Source organism: Lactuca serriola, chromosome 2 (genome assembly GCF_051521515.1).
Source record: "Lactuca serriola cultivar US96UC23 chromosome 2, Lser_US96UC23_V15, whole genome shotgun sequence".
NCBI lineage: Eukaryota > Viridiplantae > Streptophyta > Magnoliopsida > Asterales > Asteraceae > Lactuca > Lactuca serriola.
The window spans coordinates 205,673,475-205,681,913 of record NC_136409.1 but is presented as its reverse complement, the minus strand read 5'-3'; the positions used below and the strand labels follow the sequence as shown (position 1 = coordinate 205,681,913).

The 8,439-nt window shown below is 39.0% G+C and overlaps 1 non-coding gene across 1 annotated transcript; it reads right to left on the bottom strand.

Annotated features, from left to right (window-relative positions):
• Positions 1 to 3,923: 3,923 nt before the first annotated feature.
• On the bottom strand, positions 3,924 to 4,030 carry LOC145091182 (small nucleolar RNA R71). Its single transcript, XR_013702069.1, has one exon. It is a non-coding gene; the product is annotated as a small nucleolar RNA R71 (small nucleolar RNA).
• Between the last annotated feature and the right edge of the window lie 4,409 nt (positions 4,031 to 8,439).

Sequence of the window (8,439 nt, the reverse complement as noted above, 5' to 3'; positions counted from 1 at the left end):
TTAACGCGAGGACAACACTTTTGGTCAAGTGCTAGGAGGCTAATGGGCTGCAACAAAGGAGTGCAATGCCCCTAATGAAATTTTAAGGTCAAATGACCACATTCATTGGAGTTTACGGCCCAGGGGAGTAAGCTCCTGGCCGTAAACTCTCAACCAAGGCTTGGAATGGTACTTTGAATTGTTTCAAGGCCTATACAAGTGTTTGGGCACCATATTGACTCCTTTGGGGAGTTTACGGCCCAAAGACCCTATTCCCTTGGAGGGTTCTTATGGTGCTTTCAAGTCTCTAACATTTCTAGGAACAAGTCTATGCTTTAGTACTTGGCTTTAGGAGGGTTTATGGCAATAAATGGTACCATTTTATGGAGTTTACGGCCTTGGAACCTTTTGGGCCGTAAACTCCCTCACAAATGGGGTTCTTAGAATTTTAACTAGTCCAAAACTCATCTAGGTACTTGCCCAAATAGTCTCTTGGCCTAAGGAAAGATTTAGGGTGTCCTTTGACCCCTTTAAAGGAGTTTACGGCCCAAGAAATACTCTTGGCCGTAAACCCTTCCACACTTGAGTTTCCATGAGTTTTCTAGGTTCTAATCATTTAGGAGTACATGACAAAATAAAGTCTAAGCCTTAGGGAAAGTTTGAAGGCATTTTGGAACCTAAAACTTGGAGTTTACGGCCTAGGGAGCTTCTTGGCCGTAAACTCCCTTCTAGCTATGATTTCTAATGGTTTTGTTGGTATAAAGCATGAGTTTAAGGCTTCTAGGTTTTTGTTTTAAGGCTAAGGGAACATTAGGCACTCATTTGTGCCTTCACTTGGAGTTTATGGCCCAAGAGATGTTCCTTGGCCGTAAACTCCTAAAACTAAATGGTTTTGATTGATTTCTAGCCTCTATTGCTCATACATAAAGTCCTTAACTAGTTGCCTAACACGGAAATGGGACTAGATGGCCTTTAGGCTTGATTTTGGAGTTTACTCCCCAAGAACGTTCTTGGGCAGTAAACTCCCGGATCTTGCATTTTAGACATGTAAACAATGTTATTTAGCATATAACAAGTATTAAAACACATCTAGGAAAGTAGACTCACAATCTGGGATGAAAACCCGAAGATCCGTGAGAGAGAAATTGGCTTTTCTCTAATTGGAATTCAACTAATGAACCAATTTGGTTCAGAATTCTATTTATAGTCCTGAGATTTTTGGCAGAAAATATTTCTATTCTCGGAATGGATTCTAATGACCTAGAGTAATGGAATTACAGTGTTGCACAAAATCCTAGTGCATCCACTCTCCTAATACCTCCTTTGGTATAAAACCCTGAAAACTGCCAAACTTATACCATAAGTCTAAATTTTCACTGTAACTGCTCTACTTCTATTGGATTGAAATGGTTTGATTAGAATGGAAATTTCAGGTTGTCACATTTGGAAAGTTTGGAAATCAAGGAAGGGCATCCTAGAAAATGTCTCCTAAGACGTCTGACGTTTTTGGCCATTTTTTAGTGTATTTCAAGGATGGCAGAAGGCATGTTAGGATGTACAAAGAAGGCTTGGGCGTTATACACGACGTCTAAGACGTCTCCTAGGACGTCCAACGTCCCACATCGCCCAGTTTCATTATTTTTTGTCTCACACTATAAATAGGGACTTGTGCATTCGTTTTAGGGTTACCACCTGCGATTTTCAGAGTTTTTCCTGTGTTCTTGAGGCTTCTAAAACCCTTGGAAACATTTGGAAACACAAGTTCATTCCATTTTAATCCGGATTCAAGGCAAGATTCGATTCAATTCATCATCAAGCTATAAGTGAAGATCATTTCATTGGTTAATCTTCATCAATTCTTTATTTTCCAGAATTATTTCTTCTTCCCCAAGGTTTATTTGTTCTATACTTTGATAATCATTAGGCTATATTTGTTTGATGATTCTATGTTTGTTTATGAATTTTATTATGTATTTTATTCATTTTAATCAAGTTATTTGTTTTAAGAATTCAATGGAAGGCTAAACTGTTAGGGTTACTTCCGGGGATGTTTAGGACTTTTTGATTAACACACTTGATTATTACTTGATTCTAGTTAATTTCAATTGTTGTTTTATGCTTCATATGATGATCTTTGGTAATGATAAGTGAAATTGGGTTGTATGCATTGTTTGATGTCATAATTAAGATAGTCTATTGTCAATTCATCATTTGTTCCAAGTTCAATTAGTTTAGAAATAAAGACAAGTGACTGAATCAACATATATTATTCCAAGTTATGATATTGAATGTTAATGCGGTAATAGGTAGTTGTAAGACATTTTATTGCTAGTTCACTAATTGTACCTAATTCATTTAGACATAAATGAGTAGGACAACTAGTTGAATTAACATCTAGTGTACCCAAAACTATGTGTTACAAGTTAATAAACCCCAATTGCATCTATGTAATTGAATTAGGATTCTAGGGAAGAAAGTGTGTGAATCTAAATTGTCCATAACTGAACCGGGAATACTCTAGTTTTCTCATTGAGATTTTTATTTTTAATTAATAAATTTCCAAGCTTTTGTTTGAATTTTGTTTTAATCTTTTTTCGTGACAATTGATAGTAATACTTTTCTTTTTATTGACTGCTTTGACACAAAGTTTAACCACGAACTCCTTGTTGATGCGACCCGACTCACCCTATCTACTTAGGTTAGTTGGTTTATTTTTGATTGAGACAACGACCTCGATCAAAATTTGGCGCCGCTGCCGGGGAGATTGTGCGCTTGAGCTATTGTGTTTAAGTACTTATAGTCTTTTACTTTCATTTTCAATTCTCGTTTTCAGTTCACGTTTTGTTTTATTTGTGTGGTGCAGGCACACCGGTGCATGCATACAAGACATAGCGGACGCTCTTCACCGCTTGCATTTGATCCGGAAATCGAACGAGCAGCTCGCTCAAATCGGGTCGCCAGAAGGAACATCAACACTATGAGTGTAGATAACGTTGTCGTGGAAGATGTGGTCGAGGGGCATGAGGATGCAGCCAACAATCCTCCACCACTAGCTCCTTAATTCCCAGACAACAATGGGAATAATGGGAATAACAACAATGCCGGTGCACCAATCATCCAACCAGTGCAACCATAACCAAATAGAAACAATCGTGGCCAAAATGGTGGGAATGGAGGAAATTGGGCACAAAATATGGGAGACAATGTAGGAAACCACAACGGTGGTAATGTTAGAAATCAGAACCAAAATCCTAGAAATGTTGGTCCTCAATTCGGTAATGGTGGTAACGAGGATGACTGGGACTTTGATGATGGAAGTGAAAATGGACTTGCTTGGAATCAGAACCACAATGGTGGTAACAGGCGGAATCAAGGCAATCGGGGTGGAAACGGGAACTACAACAATAATTGGAACAACCATAATTTCCGCAATGGTGGCAACAATTACTACAACGATGGATTCGGAAATCAAGGCTTTGGGAATCAATATCGAAGGAATCTGAATGGTGGATTCAAAAATGCAAATGGAGGATACTACAACGAAGGTAACCAATTCCCTCATCTTTATTTTCTGTAGCCTAATAGACAATCTGTGGCGTCTCATTTTCAGCCGGGAGAGTATGATGATGCTTCACCGATACTCTTCGCGGAAGGAAATGAGCATCATGTGGAAGTAAGACCACAACTAATTAGTGTCTTACCCGTCTTTAGAGGCCATAAAACTAATGATCCATACAATCACCTCTATGAGTTCCTTGCAATTGCTAACACGAATACTCTGCGAGGAACTAATAGAGATTCATTTAGACTTCACTTATTTCCGTTCACTTTAAAAGAAAAGGCTAAGTATTGGTTCACTTCTCTTGCCCCCCATAGTATTACTACTTGGGAGCAATTAAAAACTAAATTTTTTGCAAGAGTTTTACCCTGCTAGTAAAACAACGGAAATAAGAAAAGCTATACAAGATTTTGCACAAAAACCCAATGAAGAATTTCATGATGCATTTGAACGCCTCAAGGAATTGTTGCGTTCATGTCCCCATCATGAATTTCCCCGTTGACAACTTGTACATTTCTTTTATGATGGAGTCGACACTGCCAATCAAACCATGATTAATGCCTCGTCTAGCGGCACTATTAGATGCAAGATAGTGAAGACGCTTGGCGATTCTTGGAGCAGTTGAGTCATGGTTCAAAAACCAATTACTCAGCTAAGAAACGGGAAAACCCAGTTTCATCGGCTGCTTCAGTTGGACTAGACAAAAACTGGAAAAATGAAGAAAAATCTGATATTAATTCTTTAAATAAAAAATTTGACTTACTACTCTCTAGTTTAGGCAAAGAGAAAGGTGTGTTTTTTTCGCAGGGACAAAAGATATGTGTAAGCTGTGGAGATTCAGGACACATTGCAGATGAGTGCATGAGAAGTCAAGAGGAAATTAATCAGATGCACGACTATGGTCAATTCCAAAATAATCCCCGATCATTCAATCGGAACTACAACAACAATGGGAATTTCAACAACAACAACCGTCAAGGGAATTACCAAAACCAGAATCAGCCAAAACAGTTCCAGCAATCCAACTTTAATCAAGGTGGAACATCAAAGAAGGAGGAAACCGATGGCAACAAGTTGGACAAAATCATGGAGTTCATAACCCAAACATATCAGAAAACCGACACTAACTCCAAGTCCATAGCTGCTATCGAGAAGCAGATTGCTCAACTGGCGGAGCAAATTGGGGAAAGAGAAGATGGCAAGTTTCCAAGCACCACAACAGTCAACCCATCTCACACCCAAAGACCCGGAAAAGAGCATCAAGTGAACGAGGTAATCACCTTGCGTAGTGGGAAAAAGGTTGACAACAAGGTAAGTGCTCCTACCTTAGATAATGACAGTGACACTGAAGTCATCTTTGACGAAAAATAAGAGTTTGAGAAAGATTCTAAATCTGAAAAACAAAAAGAAGCTAAGGGTAAAAAATGACTCTAAAGTTGGGGAGCATGGTGTGGAGGTTAATACCGCACCATACCCTTCGGCCTTAGAGAAACCGACATCCTTCCCTTTTGGGAAGCGAGGGCCGAAAATGGAAGACATGTGGGATCTATTTAGTCAAGTTAAAATAAATACCCCGTTAGTCAAACTTATTAAGGAGGTACCTTCTTATGCTAAATTTTTGAAGGATTTGTGTGTTCAAAAACACAAACTCCAAGCACACCTCCCTAAAAAGATTGACTTAACCGAGCATGCAAGTTCCATAATATCAAATAAACTTCCACCCAAGCTTAAGGATCCCGGAGCACCTTTAATTTCTGTTACCTTAGGTAATATTAATATCAAAAAGGTGCTCCTTGATCTTGGAGCTAGTGTTAACATAATCCCGGGAAATCTTTTTGATCAACATGACTTAGGCACTTTGGAACAAACTGATATTATTTTGTGATTGGTTGATAAGTTAACCAAAATTCCCCGGGGTATATTATCAGATGTCATCATTAAGGTGGAAGATTTCTATTACTCAGTTGATTTTCTTGTGCTTGACACCGAGAGCACTTATAAAGAAAGTCAACCTTCTATTATTTTAGGTCGTCCATTTTTTGCAACAATAAATGCACAAATTAATTGTAGAACGGGTGCCATGGATATCTCTTTTGGAAATAGGAAACTCAGAATTAATATTTTTAATACGTTTCCTAACTCACCATCAGATTATGAATGTTATCGTGTGGATGTGGTTGATGACTTAGTGCATCAATTTACTCCTAAAATCTTACACCCCGATCCGTTGGAGTTTTTTCTTTCTAATGACAGGGACGAAGTTTTAGAGTTGGATGACATCAAGATGGTTGAGGAGGCATTTGAAAATGCTATTGAGCAAGAGAGGCCACCATGGAGTTATCAAGTTGAAAAATTGCCAACAAGTTTTTCGGACCCACTTAAGCCATCTTTGGAGGAGCCACCCACTCTTGAACTTAAAACTCTTCCTTCACATCTTAAATACTCTTTTTTAGGATCTAATGAGAACTTACCAATTATCATATCTTCTGATTTGACAGGTCCACAGGAGGAAGCATTACTGAAGGTGCTTTCCAAGTACAAGGGAGCAATTGGATGGACCATAGCAGACTTGAGGGGAAGTAGTCCAGCCACATGTATGCATCGAATCATCACTGAAGCTGGAGCAAAGCCATCCCGAGATGCACAATGAAGGCTCAACCCAAATCTGCGAGAAGTTGTTAAAAAGGAGGTGCTGAAATGGCTTGATGCGGGTATTATCTACCCAATATCTTATAGTGATTGGGTGAGCCCGACACAGACAGTGCCAAAAAAGTCGGGCATTACAGTAGTAGATACAGAGGATGGAGAGAAGATCTCAAAAAGACCGGTCACCGGATGGAAAGTTTGCATCGACTATCGCAAACTCAATGTTGCAACATCAAAGGACCATTTTCCTCTCCCTTTTATTGATCAAATAATTGAGAAATTGTCCGGTAAAAAGTTTTATTGTTTTTTGGATGGATACTCGGGGTATAATCAAATTACCATCCACCCCGAGGATCAATCCAAAACCACATTCACGTGTCCCTATGGCACCTTTGCTTTCCGAAGGATGTCATTCGGCTTGCGTAATGCCCCCGCCACATTCCAGAGATGTATGATGGCTATTTTTTCAGACATGGTGGGGGATGCATTAGAAATTTTCATGGATGATTTTTCTATTTTTGGATCATCTTTTGAGACATGCTTAGACCAATTAGAAAAAGTTTTGAAACATTGTATTGAGTCTAATTTGGTTTTAAGTTGGGAGAAGAGTCATTTCATGGTAAAAGAGGGAATTGTACTTGGCTATGTTGTCTTCGAGCGTGGTTTTGAAGTCGATCGGGCCAAAGTACAAATTATTTCTACTCTTCCCCCACCAACTTCGGTAAAAGGCGTTCATTCTTTTCTTGGACATGCCGGCTTTTATCGAAGATTTATCAAGGATTTTAGTGCAATCTCAAAACCTCTTTGTAATTTACTTTTAAAAGACGCACAATTTTCCTTTGATAAAGCATGTCTTGAATCTTTTACCACATTAAAGAACAAACTTGTTGAAGCCCCTATCTTGCAATCACCCGATTGGACTTTACCTTTTGAAATTATGTGTGATGCGAGTGATTACACGGTAGGGGCAGTTTTGGGATAACGGGTGAATAAAAAACCCGTTGCAATTTGTTATGTGAGTAAAACTTTTTCGGATGCACAATTGAATTACATATGGGGATCTAAAGTTGTAATTTTTACCGACCATAGTGCCATTCGCCACCTCTTAGAAAAAAAGGATGCCAAACCACATCTTATAAGATGGATCCTTCTTCTTCAAGAGTTTGATCTTGAAATTCGGGACAAAAAGGGTTCCGAAAATGTTGTGGCAGATCATTTCTCTAGAATAACTAATAATGATAACTCAACGGAAGTTATTCAAGAAAACTTTCCGGATGAGCATATTCTTGCTGTCAAAACTATACATTGGTTTGCTAATTTAGTGAATTACTTTGTGACAGGGGAAACTCCATCGTATTGGAATGCTCAACAAAGGAGGTTCTTCCACTCTCAAACAAAATACTACATATGGGAGGACCCAGATCTTTTCAAAATTGGAGCGGATCAAGTGATTAGGAGATGTGTACCACATACGGAGCAAGAAGACATTCTTCGACACTGCCATTCATATGCATGTGGAGGACATTTTAGTGCTAAAAGGACAGGGCACCGAGTTCTACAAAGCGTTTTTTTTGGCCTTCTATTTTTAAAGATGCACATACATTCGTTAAAGCTTGTATTCGTTGCCAACAAGTTGGGGGGATCTCACGACTGGACATGATGCCAATGACCCCAATTTTAGTAGTTGAAATTTTTGATGTATGGGGCATTGACTTTATGGGCCCGTTTCCCACTTCTTTTGGCAATCTATACATTCTTGTAGCCGTTGATTATGTATCAAAATGGGTCGAAGCCGAGGCTACACGTACGAATGACCATAGTGTTGTTTGTAAATTTGTCAAAAAGAACATCTTTTCTAGGCATGGAATCCCTCGAACGATTATTAGTGACGGGGGTTCCCATTTTAAAAATTGGCATTTTGCAAAGTTGTTAAAACATTATGGTGTCACTCATAGGATTGCTACTCCATATCACCCACAAACAAGTGGACAAGTAGAGGTGCAAATAGAGAAATAAAACGCATCTTGGAAAAGATTGTTCGTCCCGACTGAAAAGATGGGTCCCTAAGATTAGATGATGCATTATGGGGATATCGAACAGCCTATAAGACGCCCATTGGAATGTCCCCGTATCGGCTTGTTTATGGGAAACCATGCCATCTCCCGGTAGAGTTGGAACACCGTGCCATGTGGGCCATAAAAAATGCTAATTTTGAATTGAGTGATGTAGGTACGGAAAGAAAACTCCAGCTTGTT